The following is an 18412-nucleotide window of genomic DNA, read 5'->3' as shown; positions in this document are numbered from 1 at the left end:
AAACCGAAACAAACAACAAATAGCTCTGTGTAAGTCTCATCTAACCAAAGGGTTTTTTAAAAAAGTAAAGTGAGCAGGAGAAAATATATTAAATGGCTTTATAGTAAGGATTGAATCCATTTAAGTATAAAACTTGTTATTAATAATCATAAGAATTATGGGTTCAGATCATCTTGCAGACATGATGTGCCTGAAAAATTATTTAAAAATGTTCTAAAATAACAAACAATTGGATCTTGGCAGAATTGCTACGAGCCCACGTCTAAAACTGAAGCATAAAGATTTGCTTTAAATGGATCTGACTGTTACTTTGTTTTCCTTAATCTTCATTTTTTACTTTAGAAACGTCTTTTTGGAAATAACACTTCTGTGGTAAAGAGACATTTATTTCAAAGGGAAGTGCCTCTCTAGTTAGTCCTTTCATTTTCAACTTCAATTCAAATTCAGCTAAAATTAATACAATAATTTTGATAAAAATACAATCTATAGAATGGTCTAATATTTAGAACAGTTTTCCTAACTCGCTATCCTTTTAGCTCTGCATATGCATAGAAAGATACCTGCAGTCACAATAATATTAAAAATAGTAATAATATTTAACATTTACGTCACATATATCCTAGGTGTTTTACGTGGGTTGGCTCATGACAGTAACCCCTGTGGTGTAAATACTATCATCATCATCTTCATTTACAGATGAGGAAACTGAGACATCGTTGTGTCCTGCCTGGACACACGTGACTGGACCAGGAGAGACCCAGAAGCAGTCAGGCTGGCTCCTGCCTGGCTCCTGCTCTTTTCTGACGTGCTTAGTGACCTCCTAAAGGTTCATGGTGGCCAATTCTAAGAGAAGGAATATTTTTTTCACTTTTATCTATGTATGTATTTTTCCATAATTGTCTGAATTCTTTTAGTTATGTGTATTTGTTTAAGTAAGAAAGCATAATTTAAAAAAAAAATTGTAAAGAGTTAGAAGTAAGTTTAAAATAGGCTAAGATATAAGTGGGATGTTGAAAATGTAGATGGATTTACTTCTTTGAATTTGTATCTTAAATTTTTACATTTTAACATATTGAAGAAAAAATGAGTGATCTGATTTAAAGTGAGACTGATTCCCTTTTAGGCAGACCAGCCAAGTAGCCATTTCTCTTTGGGTTTAATTTCACTTTTCATTTTTATATTAGTAGTACTTGATCCTTTGCCTGTTAATTTCTCCAAAGTTCATTATTTAGAAATACATGTGTTCCTGCTTCTTCTCAAAGTGCATTGGTATCCACCAAGAAGCAGAGTGCTGTTTTTAAAGGGAGTGGAGTATAAATAATTACAGTGACAAAAAATGGGAAGGAAAAGATGCCTATGGGAAAAACATGTTATTTTTAAATAATTGTTTTTGGAAGAACCAATGTTGGGTCTTTATAAACTTCATTACAGAATTTATACAAGGCTCTGTCACCAACTCTCTCTGTTCATCTCTACTAAGCCTACTGAGAAAAATTTTAAGGTGCTTATCTTACATATTTATATAAATAACTTATTCATATAAATGAATATTTTATCATCATCCACAAATGACTGGATGGATTCTCAGTAAATCTGGGGAGTATTAGAGGTATAGATGTACTTCAATATTTAGGCTATCTAGTGAGCCAGAAATTATATCAGGAGGCATGGGAGTCATTTCAGAGCAGCTGGTACTGAGGAAAACAATTTATTAAATTCAGAAATTGAGTTTTGAGACCATCTAACTTAAAATTATAGGCTTTGAAACATAACCCCCACATTTTTTCAGGTTTTTTAAAGAAGCCCCTTAAAGGACAGGCAGTCACCTCCATTGCCACTAAGACATCGCTAGAGGCTGGTGTGAACCCTAAGCTGGGCCAGGAGAGAGGAAATGCCCAGTGGTTTCATACTCATGCTGGGATTGGAAGTCACAGGACCAAAGCCCATGGACAGCAGGCACTGTGACCCTGCTGCGTGGAGTCAGGACGATTCATACCTGTGATTCACCTTAACCATGATGTGCCTGGGCACTCTGGAAAGGGCAGCTAGAGACAGTGATAGAAACAGGTAATGTATTGGGGGGTCAATATGGGGGTGCCCCCTGTGCCAAGCATGCATAATCCCCTCCAATCCTAACAACTGATCAATGAGGGAAATTTAATTATCCAGTGATGTTAATGAGCAAATAGAGGCTTGAAACGATGAAGAACATTTCTCAAGGTGACACCTGGAGAATGGCAGATGCAGCAGATAAACCAGGGCTGGTTGAGAGCATGACTGTGGGGTTTTGAATCCCTGCTTCACCACTGACTAAGGTGTAGGCTTAGCATGTTTCTCAACTTTTCTGCAACTCGGTTTCCTAGTCTATAAAGTGAAGAAAATAATAATATAATTGTTGTTGGGCTGTGATGAGGGTCAAACAAGCTAATAAATATAAACCTCTGGGTGGTGTTTGACACGTGGAGGAGCCCAGAAAACAGGTGCAATTATTCTCATGGTTATGGTGTCTCACAGTGCCACATATGCTCAGCTTCTTTCACGCTCCACATAGCCACAAGAAGATACTGGATGTTCCCCAGAAAAGTAACGTGATTGACTTTTCAAACTCTATACTGATTTTTAAAACTGCAGGGTCCTGAATTCAAGATTCCATGACTAGAAAATGCCTGGCACTTCCTTACAAGCCTCTAATATTATCACTCAAATGATGGACAGTGAAACTTGAGTAAGGATGGAGCTGGCAAGCAGAAAATGGCAACTTTGCCATGATGACATGAGGCTCCCTGAAGGATTCTAAGTGGTGGCATTCTTGATAACTGTGTTAGTCTGCTCTCATGCTGCTAATAAAGACATACCAGAGACTGGGTAATTTATAAAGGAAAGAGGTTTAATGGACTCACAGTTTCACATGGCTGAGGAGGCCTCACAATCATGGCAGAAGGCAGAGGAGAAGCAAAGGCATATTTTACATGGCAGCAGGCAAGAAGTGCATGTGCAGGGCAGCTCCCCTTTATAAAACCATCAGATCTCGTGAGACTTTTTCACTCTCAGGAGAACAGCACAGGAAAGACCTGCCCCCATGATTCAATTACCTCCCACCTGGTCACTCCCACAACACAGTGGAATTATGGGAGCTACAATTCGAGATTTGGGTGGGGACACAACCAAACTATCAGTGACTAATTTGGCTTCACACCCATTGACTCTGTCATGGCCTTAATCTCTGGGTCTGTCCCCCTCTCTGAAGGTGCTCAGAGTCTCACATAGTCAAAGCCACTTGGTCTTCTGTTGAATGTCACTAAGGAGTCACAAGACAAAGGCTAGGCAGAGAGGGTTAGGTCGTGTATGTAGTGCACCAACTGACTGAACTATACTAATGAATCAGTAACTTTTTTATTCAGGTAGACAATCGATGATTGGGGTTGTTGTTTTACCTGGATGAAAGATGGGTGTTTTAGACACCTCTTTGTATTGGTGTCATCATTTCTTTAGCAACATTACCAAACACTGGCATTTTTCTTGTCTCCTATTGACTTGGTTGACATGACTATAAACACTTATCCCTTGTTACACGTTCATTTTCCACTGGAATAAACTTGGAAAAAGAAAAAAAAAAAAGAAGAAGAAAAGCTGGCCTACTTTTGACTAAGTAGTGAAAATAGAAACTGAGAGATAAGTTCAGTATTTCCTGGGGGATTAAGAGAGAAGCTGCAGGGGATTCCAGAGTCATTCCAGAAACATAAAGAAAAAGCAGGTGAAAAAAATGGCTCAGAGTAATGTCCCTGCATCAGCTAGTGGTATGTATCACTCTTCAAGCATCAGGGCCAATACTCAGGCATCTCAAATGGAGAGGAGGGTGGACTCACAGAGAAAGAGAGGAGAAATATTCTATTAATATTTGAGGCTTTCCAGAGGGATGCTTTTGGCAATGGGGAATTGCCTAACTGAGGAGTTCTTTGATTCCTTCTCACATCATGGAGATATTGTTATGTTTATGAGATACCATTAATCCCCTCTCTTTGTCAGCCTTTCCCCTTGGCTTAAAGTGAGCCTTCCTCTCTGCCTGTTCTAAATGGGAACGATGCCTCTGTTGGCTAATTTGCAATAGGCCCTGTGATCAGGCAGTTCTCTCCCACACAGTAGTTGAACCAATCTTTGTGGGTGAGTAATGGAAGTGTCTGGAGTCTGTACAGTTACAGCTTAGAGGATGTCATGCATCATGCCTCTCGCGGAGTTTCTTCCCCAAGGCAGTGGGGACAATCATGCACTTGATCCCTTGTTCCAGGAACATCCAAACTGAGGCATCAGTTCTTGCAGTCTAGTGCTCCATTGTATCCAGGTGAACCTGAGCAGGTTTGCTACCTTTGTCACCCAGAAAGTTCCCATGCCTTCCAGGTGGTCTTCTTACCTGCCACAGTTCAGTCTTACCAATACCCTAAGTTGCAACTCTGAACACTCCTCCCCATGCTCTGACCCGTCTATTGACTCCACAGCCCCTTTATTTGTCCACCTCACGTACTGTGCTCCTGTAAGACCAAGCTGCTGAAATTCCCCACACGCTATGGGGCTGTAGGTTTCCATGCCTTTATTTACAACCCTGCCTCCTCCTGGGATTCTCCTCTTTACCTGTCATCATCAGGCCGGGTCTTACTCATCTTTCAGGTATGAATTCAGACATGATACTTTCCAGGAAGCTTTTCTTAAACTCCTGGGTTAATCCCCAGGCACCCTGGGCATTATTCCACATTAACACTAATCTGGAGATTATGCACCCATCTTCTTGTGAAATTTTCTTGGGCAGTGACCTTGTCTTATTTGTTCCTGAGTACCTAGCACCTGACCCAGTGCCTGATGCTTAGTAGAGACTCACAGAGTGTTTGTTGAACTGATCTGGTTTTGATTCCCATGGTAACACATTCTGATCAGATCCGTGTCAACAAGTCTGTCCCTTTTATTTGCACAGCCCTTGAACTTATCATGAGGTGAAGTCATCAGGGTATGGAGTTGAGGCTTGAGATGATCCACAACTTTCCCTGGAACCCAGATCCAATGCTGAGCACAGCAAAGGGAGACTCACCTCCGCGCCTTGGAGAGCGTGAGCAAGATGCTGGAACTTTGCTTCCTCTGGTCCCTGGTCATTGATAGATGGTTTCCTCTTGCCCTGTTTGTATGCTCTGTGGTCTCCCGTGCCTTCTGGCCATCCAGGGCATGGGGTGTGAGCTGGCTGCTGCCCTTCAGAGGCTCCAGCAGGCTTGGGAAACAGCCTTCTAGTGTGGGCTGTGGCCAAAGTCTTCCCCAGACTGTGCCTGAGTGAGGAAGGGCAACAGAGGCCCTTTGTGTCCCAGGTTCTTCCCACCTCCCCTCCCCTTCCTGCCTTATGCTTCCCAGCTGAGGGAAAGTGCAGGATTTGGGGGGCACCCAGAAAGTTGCCCTGGACAACTGGTGTACAGCCCTCCTTAGGAAGGGGACAGCAGACAGCTTCTGAGTGTGAGCAGCTACCCCCTTACCACACACACACACCACACACCCATCACATACATACGCATTGCATACACCACACGTTACATATGCCACACACCACACCCACCCAATATATTCCACATACCACACACACCACATACACACGCATCACATACACCACCACTCATGTTACATACACCACACACCATGCACACACAATGTATACCACACACCACATACCACACACACCACATACACACCATACACCACACATGTTACATACATCCCACACCACACACACCCAATGTATACCACACACCACATACCACACACACCACATACACATGCATCACATACACCACACATGTTACATACACCCCACACCACACACACCCAATTATATACCACACACCACATACCACACACACCACATACACATGCATCACATACACCACCACTCATGTTACATACACCACACACCACGCACACACAATATATATCACACACCACATACAACACACACCACATACACATGCATCACATACACCACCACTCATGTTACATACACCACACACCACACACCACACGCACCCAATATATACCACACACCACATATCACACACACCACATATACATGTATCACATGCATCACATACATAACACATGTTACATACACCACACACCACACACACGCCTAGTACATACCACACGCCACATACCACATACACCATATACACATGTATCACATGCATCACATACACCACACATGTTACATACACCACACACCACACACACCCAATATATACCACACACCACATATCACACACACCACATACACATGCATCACATACACCACACAGTACACACATACCCAATGTACACCATGCACACCACAAATACACATCACATACACCACACATGTAACATATACCACACATGCTACACACACATCCAGTATATACACACACACCACATATACAGACATCACATACACCACACATTACATACACCAGACACCACACACACCACACATACACCTAATGTACACCAAACACACCACATACACACACATTGCATACACTACACATTATATACACCACACACCACACAGACATCCAATGTATACCACACACACCACACACACACCCAATATATACCATACATATCACACACCCAATATACTCCACACACACCACATACACATATATCACATATACCACCCACAGTATACACAGCACACACAGCACATACACTTCCCTCCTATATACACCACATGTACACCATGCACACCACATACACACATCACATATGTGTATGCTCTGTGGTCTCCTGTGCCTTCTGGCCATCCAGGGCATGGGGTGTGAGCTGGCTGCTGCCCTTCAGAGGCTATATACACACATGTATGTGGTGTATATAGGCAAGAAAAGCATGCCTGTGTCCTCCTGACTCACAAGTGAGTCACCCATTGTGCACATATGTGGATGTGTGCACAATATACACACCACACACTCAGCACACATACATCACACACACATATACCACACACACACACCACACACACATACACACCACACAAACACACACTCCATATACACCACACACACATACATATCACACACGCATACCTCACATACATACACCACACACACTACATCACACGCATCCTGCACCACACACATCACCCACACCACTCACACACCTCATGTACACTGCACACACCCTACGCCACACATGACACACACCACACACATCACACTCACACACACCACATTCACACACACCACACACCCACTCAGCTCCCCACGTAATCACACACCCACACTCTACACACATGCTATTCATACAAGCCACACACACTATACCACACACACAACACACACACATATCACATACACCCTATACCACTCACATACCCCCTCACACACATACCACACTACACCTGCATGCCACACATGCCACACACACGTTTACAATGCTTTGGCAGCGCCACTCCTACTTGAGGGCATGTCTGTGGCTGATACGCTCCCATGACCAGCTCCTCAGACAAAAGAATCGCTTTCATCTTCACTGGCCACTTGGTTGTAGGAATGCAGTAGAGTCTGCCACAGGTCAGGGAGGCTGGAGCATGAGACTGATTTCCAAAGTGACTCTTATGCCAGGAGTCGTAAAAGTAGTTATGGAGTCGTAAAATCTCAAGGTTTCTTTTGTATTTGAATAAAGATAATGGATTTTATCACTTTATTGAGTTCAAGAAACAGAGTCCAAGTAATATTCCTATGCTCTGTAATAGGGGAATTGGCTGGAATAAACCAATCTATGACTGGTTTGTATCATTGATTCTAAGACGTTCCTCATGCTCCTCCTGAGTGTTCCAGGAACAGCCAAAGGAAGGTGCTGTGTTCTTCCTCCTACATTTAGGTGAAGGATGGGATCCCATGTGGATTTTAAAACCCACAGCTGCAGGCATAAATTGATCTGTGGAGCTGGGTCCAGCCATGCTAGGGCATGGGAGCTCCCGGCCTCCCTCTGTGCTGGGTTTGTCTGTTGACCATGGTCACTTCAAAGCAAAATGTTCCCTTCAAAACAAGGGGGCAAATTGGAGTCAACCTGGAAAATGCTTATGGCTGTCTTTTTTTTTTTTTTTTTTTTTTGAGACAGAGTCTTACTCTGTCGCTAGGCTGGAGTGTAGTGGCGTGATCTCTGCTCACTGCAACCTCCGCCACCTGGGTTCAAGTGATCCCCCCGCCTCAGCCTCCTGAGTAGCTGGGACTACAGGCACCCGCTGCCACACCTGGCTAATTTTTTTGTATTTTAGTAGGGATGGGATTTCACCATATTGGCCAGGATGGTCTTGATCTCCTGACATCGTGATCTGCCCACCTCGGCCTCCCAAAGTGCTGAGATTACAGGCATGAACCACCGCGTCCAGCCCTGCTGGCTGTCTTCTATTTTAGCTTGCATTGAGGAAGAAAGAGCTTCTGAATTTTTTATCACCCAAACATGCCATTTAGAAGAACTGGTATATTAGTTTTCTAGGACTTCCATCACAAAGTACCACAGATTGGGTGGCTGAAACAACAGAAGTTTACTTACTCACAGCTCTGGAAGCTGGAAGGCTGAGATCAAGGTGTCAGCAGGGCAGGTTCTCCTGATTCTGTCTCCTTGGCTTGCAAATGGTGGTCTTCTACATGTCTTTCCTCGGTGCGTGTCTGTGTCAAATATCCTCTTCTTATAAGAACACCAATTATGTTGGATTAGAACCCACACTAAAGACCTCATTTTATGTAATCCCAGAACTTTGGGAGGCCGAGATAGGCGGATCACTTGAGGTCAGGAGTTTGAGACCCGCCTGGCCAATATGGTGAGACCCCATCTCTACTAAAAATACAAAAATTAGCCAGGCGAGGTGGTGGGCGCCTGTAATCCCAGCTACTTGGGAGGCTGAGGCATGAGAAGTGCTTGAACCCAGGAGGCAGAGGTTGCAGTGAGCTGAGATCACACCACTGCACTGCAGCCTGGGCGACAGAGTGAGACTCCATCTCAAAAAAATATATAAAATAAATAAATAAATAAAACCTCGTTTTAATTTTAAAGACCTTACCTCCAAATACGGTCACATTCTGAGGCACTGGGGGTTAGGACTTCCACATAAAAAGTATGGGGAGGTGGGCACAACTTAGTCCATAACAGCCCATGAATTATTCCTCCTACAATTTTGTTAAAGGCTTTGTTTTTATCAGAAGAAAAGAAGCTTTAAATTAGAGAGGAATTATTTTCCATAGAAGCCACTTCCTGTCAAAGTCATTCTTTCCCAAGGGAGTTTCCCAGACACCTCCCTTGGGTTTCATTAAGAGCAATAAGTCTGTGTCTCTCTCTACTTTTCATGGTGTGGCCCTGGGGACAGAGTATAATTGTGCTGTCTTGTTTAGCTCAACAAAGACAGAGCAGTTGCCCATTAAATTCTGTTATACTTTATAGAATGAATAGGTTAGGTGGAAGTTGATGGTGAATTATTTGGGGAATGTTAGAAAGTGGTTTTTAAGTTGCAGGCAAATCGTGTGTGTTATGGGAGTGACATGATCACCAAGCCTCCCAACCTGTTCCAGGCATATGGACCTGGACTCCTTCCCAGCAGATTGGATGGGAAATTTCCCATTAACCCAGCCCTGCTGCTAGTGCTCCAAACACTTTGGGAATTCCCGGAAAGCCCTGCAGCAGAATAACTTACATGCCAACAAATTCTTAAACTTTAGCTTTTAGACAGCACTGGTCATTGTGCAGAGCCAAATCGAGTGAAGAATGAGGGATCAGACTGAGTTATTCTGCAGTCGTCAAAAAGGAAGTTCCACTGAGTCATCACATTTGTTTTCGTGCTGCCTCTGAAGATAATTCCAAGAGATGGTTTGGAAAAACTGTTTGTGAACAATGTCAATCAATGGGCCTGCAGGAATTGTGTAACCTCTAAAGGCCATAGCACTAACTTTATTTACATGGTGTTCACTTTTTAAAAATCAGCTTTAATTCTTTTCCCCTTTGCAAATAAAGAGGAGCAAAGAGTTTTTGAGAACCTTCTCTGGTCCCAGAAATATGCTAAGCACTAGGTAAGTAAAGAGGAACATAGCAACTCTAGTCCCCAAGCCATAGATACATAACATAGGTACAGGTGTCCAGTGTGACCAATATCATCATAGTAGCACACCCTGTCTGGAGCTGAAGTGGAGCAAAGAATATTATAGTGCTCCTTTCTTTCTCTGGCATGGAGAGAGGGCCAGAAAGAGGTGGGAGGGAACAGAGTGTGCTGTTACACTAAATCAACCTTCTGCCCAACCTTGACAGCAGCCATTCTACAGATAGATTTTTTTTTTTTTTTTTTGTACTTTCAGCTCTTGTGAAACTCCACGTTTATGGAACGAAGCTTGAGTGCATTTTGATATCAAATAAGAGAGTGGTGGACAAAACTGCAGGTCCCAGGTGTCTAGCCCCAGTGCAGAGGAGAGGTGGGCTACCTGCATACTCTAGTCTTGGAGAAAGCAACGCTCGATCAGGACACATAGGTCACCTGTGCAGATGTTGAGTCGGCAACCTCACTCTGGATTCCCTTTTCCCACTCACTCTCCCTTTATCCCATTAGGAGTCTGGGAATTCCAATATCGGTCAGGACAATGGTCCTTGGCTTGGTCTCAGGTACGGTCTTTCATGAAGGCAGCTCTTGCAGAGTGGCAGCCCTGACCAAGAGATGCCTGCTGCTTGGAGGGGGCTGGTGGAGCTCATCCTGGATTCTTAAATACACAATTTCACATCTACATACATATCTACTCTTTCACATCTTTCCCCAGGCTCATAATGTGATGTTAAAAAAGCAAATGGTCTGTGATAAGAAAACTGGATGCAACTGGAATGTCCACCCTGAGGGTGCTAGTGAAATTCATTATTCTACATTCATAGCCTGAACTATTACATTGCCATAAAGATTGTGTTGATGAAGAACCTTCCAGATTCCAGCATAGTGATTGAAAAAGGCAGGTTACATGACTGAGATCACATGGGGATCTCAATGATGTTTAAACAAACAAAATATGAATATGGCAATTTATCTCTGAGTGGAGGATTGTTGATTTTTTCATTTTACTTTATTTTCTGCATGTTACATAAACAATGAAAGTTATTGAATTATTTGTAAAGTAACAAGTCCACCGAGCCAAGTATCGAATAATTCTCTGGCCTTGAGGATAACCTCTGGAGGTTAGGTCTCTCTCAGGGCAAATATTTGCATCTTTCCTTCTTTCTCCTCCCCACACTGCCCTCCTATCACTCCCTGGCTATATCTTAAACCAGAAAAAGTGACACAAGCCACAAACCAAACCCACTGGGAATGAGCCCACACCAGTGAAACCCCCTTAGTCCTTCCTGTAGAGCGTTCTGGCTCTTTAAGAATACATTCACCCAGGGAATATTTATTGAACAAATACTATATTCCAGGCACAGCTCTGGGCAAGGACAAAATCCCTGCCTTCATTTCCACCTTTTTCTCTCTCTGTTAAATAGTATCAGTCTTCTCTTTGAGCTTCACTCTCCTGTTGTCTACATGGCAGAGAAGGGATGATGGAGGAACCAAAACTAATGTTACCAGAGCATCCACTATTATCTCATGGAATTGCACATAATAACCATGTGAGGATTTTACAAAAGAGGAAACAAGCTCAGAGAGGTTAAGTAGTTTATTCAAGGCCACACTGCAGTTAAAAGGCAGAACATGGCCAAGCTGCTTTTCCTATGGCACTATCTTGCCACTTCAGAGGAGCATTAAAAAGTCAAATTCTTTTATTCCACGCTCAGCTTTGTATTCCACTAATTTTAGTAAGACATCTCTACTTAGCCACTCACCAGAATCTTAAGATACATAAGATTTGGGGGAGGATTGTTGCCGTTTTGGGGTTCAAACAATATATATTTTTTTGAGACAGAGTCTTGCTCTGTCGTCCAGGCAGTGGCGTGATCTCGGCTCACTGCAACCTCTGCCTTCTGGGTTCCAGCAATTCGCTGTTCAGCCTCCCAAGTAGCTGGGACTACAGGTGCATGTCATCATGCCTAGTTAATTTTTGTATTTTTAGTAGAGATGGGGTTTCACCATGTTGGCCAAGCTGGTCTTGAACTACTGAGCTCAGGTGATCCACCGGCCTCAGCCTCCCAAAGTGTTGGGATTATAGGAGTGAGCCACTATGCCTGGCCACAAACAATTTTTAATTTTTGTAAACAACAAAACAAAGCTAAGACATTTCTAGACTTTATTTTCTCTCTATCTGTCTGTCTCTCTCTCAAGACCTCACCAGCCAGTCATCTTCTATGACATGTTTACATGTGAGGGGCCATCTTCTCAGATAGAATTTTCAGGGGCGGGTCTGAGTTAGAGGAGCATTGGGCCCTCCTTCTGCGCAGGGCCCAGCTGGCTGATGAATGGGCTCCTTGCTTCTCTTCAGGCTCCTCCCCTCGCCTCTCCTCCTCATTTCCTATTGTCCAGTGTACTCTGCCAAGCTCTTTTGCATCTTGCTTTGCACCTGCTTTTTGCAGGGAAGACTGTCTCCCTGGCCCTCTGGTGGCTGGCTTCTTGCATCATCCCTATCTCAGCTCATATGCTATCCTTTGACGAGGCCTTCCCTGGTCCTCTTCAAAGGAGACCACCCTCAACCTGCCACTCCCTTCCCCTTTCCTTGTGTATCTTCTTCACTGTGTCAGGCACTACTTGCAATATTTACTTGTTTCTTCATCTACTTATTGTCTGTCTTTTTCCCATTCATTTGTTTGTTCATCTATTCATTGTCTGTCTCCTCCTGAAGAGACTGAAAGCTCCGGGGTTGTTTTGGTCCCTGCAGCAATTAGAACAGTACCTGGCATATACAAGACACTCAAAAATATTTCTGAATGAGGAACTTGGCTCCAGAAGTCATGAGAATAACTTTGTTCCAAAACATTCAGGCTGCAGCCAGAAAGGGTGAGCTTGAAGCAGTGAGCTGGGAGATAATGAAACCAAAACATCATTGTCAGGAAGCTTAAGAACAAGACCACCTTTTAAGTATCTAGAAATTCCGACTAATTTCTTCGACACCTTGTTCCCCAACCCACCTGAAGGCTGAAACTGAAAGGCTTTTTTCCCAGCCATCTTGACCACAGGATTGGTTTTCTCCATGAACATAAAGACCAAAATCACTGTGACACCAACAAACAGATTTTTAAAAAAATGGAATCCATGTTTCATGTAAACAATGTGCTACTGCCTGCCATCGAGTTCTCTTCCCTCGTTTTCCTTTTTAAAGACTTAACCCCTTTCCCAAAGGGGCCTGTGCTCAGGTTTCTTGACTCCACACCAATCGCTTCTGTTGTGTAAGTCAAACTGATCACCTTTCACAATGAGACAAGAAGTGATTTAAATCAGATGGTGACCCAATGACAATGTCTGTGCTGTGTCCCATGGAGAAAACCAAAGCTGAAATCCAGTAACAGGTGATAGGAAGATGTGGAGATAGAAACTGACCTGAATTCTGAAAAACAACATGAGAAAAGGAAGTCTGAGAACAAGCTGGTGTTCTTCCAAAATCTGTTCATTGTGTGAATTCCTAGAAGATAGCGTGACACCCAGAAACAGGCTGGAGTGACACACCCAAACAATTATGCTACCTAGATCTGCCAAGGCAGGCAGACAAACCCAGCAGCCTGGAGAATGGAGGACAGAGTCCAGACTTGGTGAGCCAAGTTTTCTTCTGTTTGTTTTGCTGTTGCTGTTTTTGTTCTTGTTGACCTATTAAGTTCTATGATGAGACCAAATGTTTAAGAAGTGTCTTCTATCCTAAAACTTGCCTCTCAGCAACAACAGCAGCAATTATTTTTGACCACTCACTATCAGACAACACTGCTTTAGGCTGTGGAAATGCAGTAGTAGAAAAGCCAGGCATAACCCCTATCCCCATGGAGGCACTATCTCCACACAAGGGCAGAGAGGACCTGCAAGCCCTGAGGTCTACAGCTGAGGTTCCTCTCTGCAGGACAGTTGCACTTCAGGTCATGCTGCAGTATGAGAGAAGGCACTGTGACATCTTAATGTTCTAATGCTCACACCTGTCCCAGTGAAGCATTTCTACAAAGTAATCACCACCCCCCTCACACTCCCAACAATGTCATGAAGTCATACATCTCCTTGGTTTGAAATATTGGATTAAAATATGATTAAACAATATGTCTCAATGGAAAGTTGAGACGTGTGCATTCTCTATCCTCAAACATTCCTGGTATGCCCCCCCCCACTTTATGATTTTTTTATGGTTTGCCTATCAGAAATCTGTGCTAAAACTCTTAAAGAGTTTAGTTCTTAGATTTATAAGAGTAACAGCATATAAGAAATTATTCTTTGACAGTTTTCATTGCTAGCAACAAAGTTTTTAGGTTCCAAAGAGGTATTTCCTTAGAAACTAAACAGTGTGAACCATGAAAGGAGAAGATGGTGTGGGAGAACAAATGGGGATGAGGTATGAGGAAAGCCAAATGCTAATCCTGGTGTGTCACTGATGTGACTTGGACAGTGCCACCCCTCTGGACCTCTGCTTCCTCTTAGGGAAAAAGTGCTCTCTGGGGGTTCTCTGAGGTTACTCCTGGAGTTCAGGTTCTATGAGCCTGGAAAGAGCAAAAATGTCTCACACACGCTACTTAATGTTGTCTAACTGATAAATAGCAGATTTTTTTTTTTCTGAGATAGTGTCTCATTCTGTTGCCCGGGCTGGAGTGCAATGGTGCGATCTCAGCTCACTGCAACCTCTGCCTCCCGGGTTCAAGCAATTCTCCTGCCTCAGCTTCCCAAGCAGCTGGGATTACAGGTGTGCACCACCGCACCCAGATACTTTTTGTATTTTTAGGAGAGACAGGGTTTTGCCCTGTTGACCAGGCTGCTTTTGAACTCCTGGCCTCAAGTGATCTGCCAGCCTTGGCCTTCCAAAGTGCTGAGATTACAGGTGTGAGCCACTGTACCCGGCCTAAGTAGCACATCTTTACCAGATAATCCATTAAATTTGAAAAAAATCCATAATAAATAAGTGACATTTGTCAAAAGCATATAATGTGTCAAGCGCTGGGCTATCAGCCTTTCCACACAAACTCTTTCCTTTAAATTTCATGGCAACCCAATGATAAAAGTGGCATTAGAATTCCTCTTTTTTTTTTTTCTTAAGTACATGTGGAAACTGAAGCTTAGAAAATTGCTATGACTCAACAAAAGTGACAAAGCTGGAAACTGACAGAAATAAGCCCAGGTGGTGGACTGCAGCTACAGAGTCCCTCATAAGGGAAGCTCCTTCAGGAGCAGTTTGCCTGACTATGAATGGTGTCCTCCAGCCCCTGAAGGAAGGAACTGAGATCATATCTCTCTCTTTCGCCAGGTTTCACATACAGAAGCAGCTTCATGGACCCATCCAACAGGAAGGGATTTCTTACAGGCAAGCCAAGAAGTTATCTTGCAGCTGACTTTCAGTTATGCATAACTACCACCCATCCGGGACCCAATGATTGGGCAAAGGAGCTCGGACATCACACAATAATGGCCCAGTGACTCGTCTAATTGCCTACTTGTCAATGCCATAGTATTACAACATTCTGGTGGCCTGACTTACTTGACTATTCATATCTCAAAGGGCATGCCTCTGAGATGCCACGTGAGATATTTTGAAAGATTAGATATTGCCGAATTGAGTCATATGTGGGAAAGAGAGAAGAGGGCTCACTGGATTCCTCTCTGGTAGCAAGTGATTTGGTGGGAGTGAAGCCCTGAGAAGAGACTGTCTGGGAGGATCAACCAAAAGCCTTAAAACAAAGGAGTGACTTTCAGAGACTGGCTAAGGATACAATCATTAAAATCATTTATTCAGTCACCATTTTCAGAGCTCACTGTTAGGCAGGCAAAGATACATAAGAGAAGTTGCTTACTTTCATGATCAAGTTGGAGACAGCAGTTATCAGAACACTCTCAGTATTTCTGGGAAATCCTGCAAGTTATGTCACATGGGGTACCTCTTTCTTTGAGCTCAAATCGTCCTATCTGCCACTCTGGTTACATAACCACTCTGAACTGCAGTTTCATCTTCTGTAAATTGGGAATAATGAGTTCTACCTCATTTTTAAGTGAGCTTCTTAACGTGAAAGTAATTTTCAGATGATTTAATGCGAAGGGATATAAATACACTGGGAGTATTTGGGGAATCCATGAAGAGATTTACTTCCTTCTTTAATATTCTGAGATTTTACTTTGCAGTCTTACAGGCATGCACGTGCGTTTTTTTTTTTAAGTTGATTAATTAAAATTATTCCCTGCTTTTGTTCTTAAAATGAGATATACTCCATTTTTATAGATTTGTCAAGGTTGCAAAGCTTCAGAATTCCTAAGTCAGCTGTGACTAATGGATAATATCAAACCAAAGCATTGAGGGTTCCTTTAAAAACCAAAAAGTCTGTTTCAGGGCTGAGACAATGAGGATTTCTGATATCTTTAAAGGTGCAAGAAGCAGGCAAGGGAGCCTTGGAATTATTGACAAGAGCCTTCGTAAACACCTTCCAACCAGTTTTCCTCACAGTTGCCACAAAAGGAACAGGCTTGTGAGAGGGCCACAAAGGAGCTTAGGTTTCCTGACAAACTCTGAATGGCCTTCCCTGTATTACCAAGGGCTGACTTTGTTCCTGGTGGTGCCAACAGTGGGCATGAAGCCAGCCCTTCTGTTTATGAGCAGCTCAAGGTCAGGTGGGCTTGGACTACCTGACTTTTCATTAGGTCAGTAAATATGTATATGAGTAAAGTGGTTGTGGGCCAACTGAACTGCTTGCTCCAGAGCTATGGACCTCTTGCCTGGCCTCCCAGCTCCCTGAATCCATGAGAACATTCAATGAATCAACGAGGACATCCACATCCTCATTGAGTCCTCCTTGGTCCTTCCCATTCCCTGCCTCATTCACAAGACCCTCTCCTCATCTCTCACCCTGTCTTGCCTTGACGACCTGTCCAGGCCCATCATCCACCTGACTTATAAACTTCAAACACCTTGTGGTGTTTCCTGCTTCCAAATAGTCCTCAAAATTGAGGATCCTGAGTTGAATACCTGGAGTTCTCCTTTCTGATTTCTATAATGGTAGACATGGTCTAAGGTAGATTTTCCAGGCTTTTCTGGACTTGCCAGAGACTCCCTCTCTTGGCAGGTCTGAATCAGAAGATCATGCACTGGCTTGGCATGGTGGCTTATGCCTGTAATCTCAGCACTTTGGGAGGTCAACGCGGGCAGATCACTTCAGGTCAGGAGTTCGAGACCAGCCTGGCCAACATGGTGAAACCATGTCTCTACTAAATACAAAAATTAGCCGGGTGTGGTGGTGCACACCTGTCATTCCAGCTACTCGGCAGGCTGAGGCACAAGAATCTCTTGAAATGGTGAGGCAGAGCTTGCAGTGAGCCAAGATTGAACCACTGTATGCTATCCTGGGTGACAGACTGAAATAAAAGAAGATTCCTGCAGTGTCCTAGAATCTCTACTTTTTAAAATTTTTTTTTTGAGATGAAGCCTCACTCTTGTTCTCCAGGCTGGAGTGTGATGGCATGATCTCGGTTCACTGTAACCTCTGCCTCCTGGGTTCAATCGATTCCCCTGCCTCAGCCTTCCAAGTAGCTGGGATTACAGGTGCCTGGCACCATGCCCGGCTAACTTTTGTATTTTTAGTAGAGATGTGGTTTCACTATGTTGGCCAGGCTGGTCTCAAACTCCTGACCTCAGGTGATCTGCCTGCCTTGGCCTCCCAAATTGCTGGGATTACAGGCGTAAGCCACTGAGCCCGGCCAGAATTTCTACTTTTAACAATTATCCTGGAGGATTATTATGATCAAGTATGTTGGAGGAATAGCTAGAATGCCTGTTAGGGTATAAAAAGTATTATGTTTTACTTCTTCATGTATATTTGCATGTTTTCCTAACAGACCCTCAGTATTACTAGATGATTAGCCAATATTGCTAGATGATTAGCTAGATAATATGGATGATTTGACTGGCAGGTAGTGGCCCTAATGCAGTAATAAGAAACTCTGTCCATAGATAGTTGAGAAAGAGCCTTGGGTGCTGACACATTAAATAGGCCTTATGAAATATATTTTGGTGTTCTTGAGAGATGAGAATGAATTTTCAAGAGGGCAATTTGGTCTCATTTTAACTTGGAAGATAGAAGAGATGGTCAAGAGTCTCATTGTTTATATAAAAAGACTGTAGAAAATGCATCAAAGCATTCGTAAGGTTAGGCACCTCTACACGCTTCTTGAGGTTAGACACCTCTACATGGTTGGTGTGGTATCTGCCACAAAGTAAGCTCTCAATAAAACTAATGGAATGAATAAATAAATGAATGAACATTGTATTCATTGATGGTGACTGGGACATGTTCC

The 18412-nt window shown here is 43.3% G+C and overlaps 1 long non-coding RNA gene across 5 annotated transcripts in view; it reads left to right on the top strand.

Moving 5' to 3' along the window:
* The window catches only part of LOC144329736 (uncharacterized), a 29652-nt gene that overhangs the window by 9035 nt on the left and 2205 nt on the right, over nucleotides 1-18412 (top strand). Inside the window, exons 2-5 of one of the 5 annotated variants that reach the window (XR_013395367.1) lie at nucleotides 697-878; nucleotides 1790-2067; nucleotides 10344-10644; nucleotides 15381-18369. This is a non-coding gene — a long non-coding RNA (uncharacterized LOC144329736). Of the gene's footprint in view, nucleotides 1-696; nucleotides 879-1789; nucleotides 2068-10343; nucleotides 10645-15380; nucleotides 18370-18412 lie in introns of those variants that run through there. The other 4 variants (XR_013395368.1, XR_013395365.1, XR_013395369.1 and 1 more) reach the window with 4 other exon arrangements.

This window comes from Macaca mulatta, chromosome 7 (assembly GCF_049350105.2).
Source record: "Macaca mulatta isolate MMU2019108-1 chromosome 7, T2T-MMU8v2.0, whole genome shotgun sequence".
Lineage (NCBI taxonomy): Eukaryota > Metazoa > Chordata > Mammalia > Primates > Cercopithecidae > Macaca > Macaca mulatta.
This window is presented reverse-complemented; position numbering and strand designations above follow the sequence as displayed.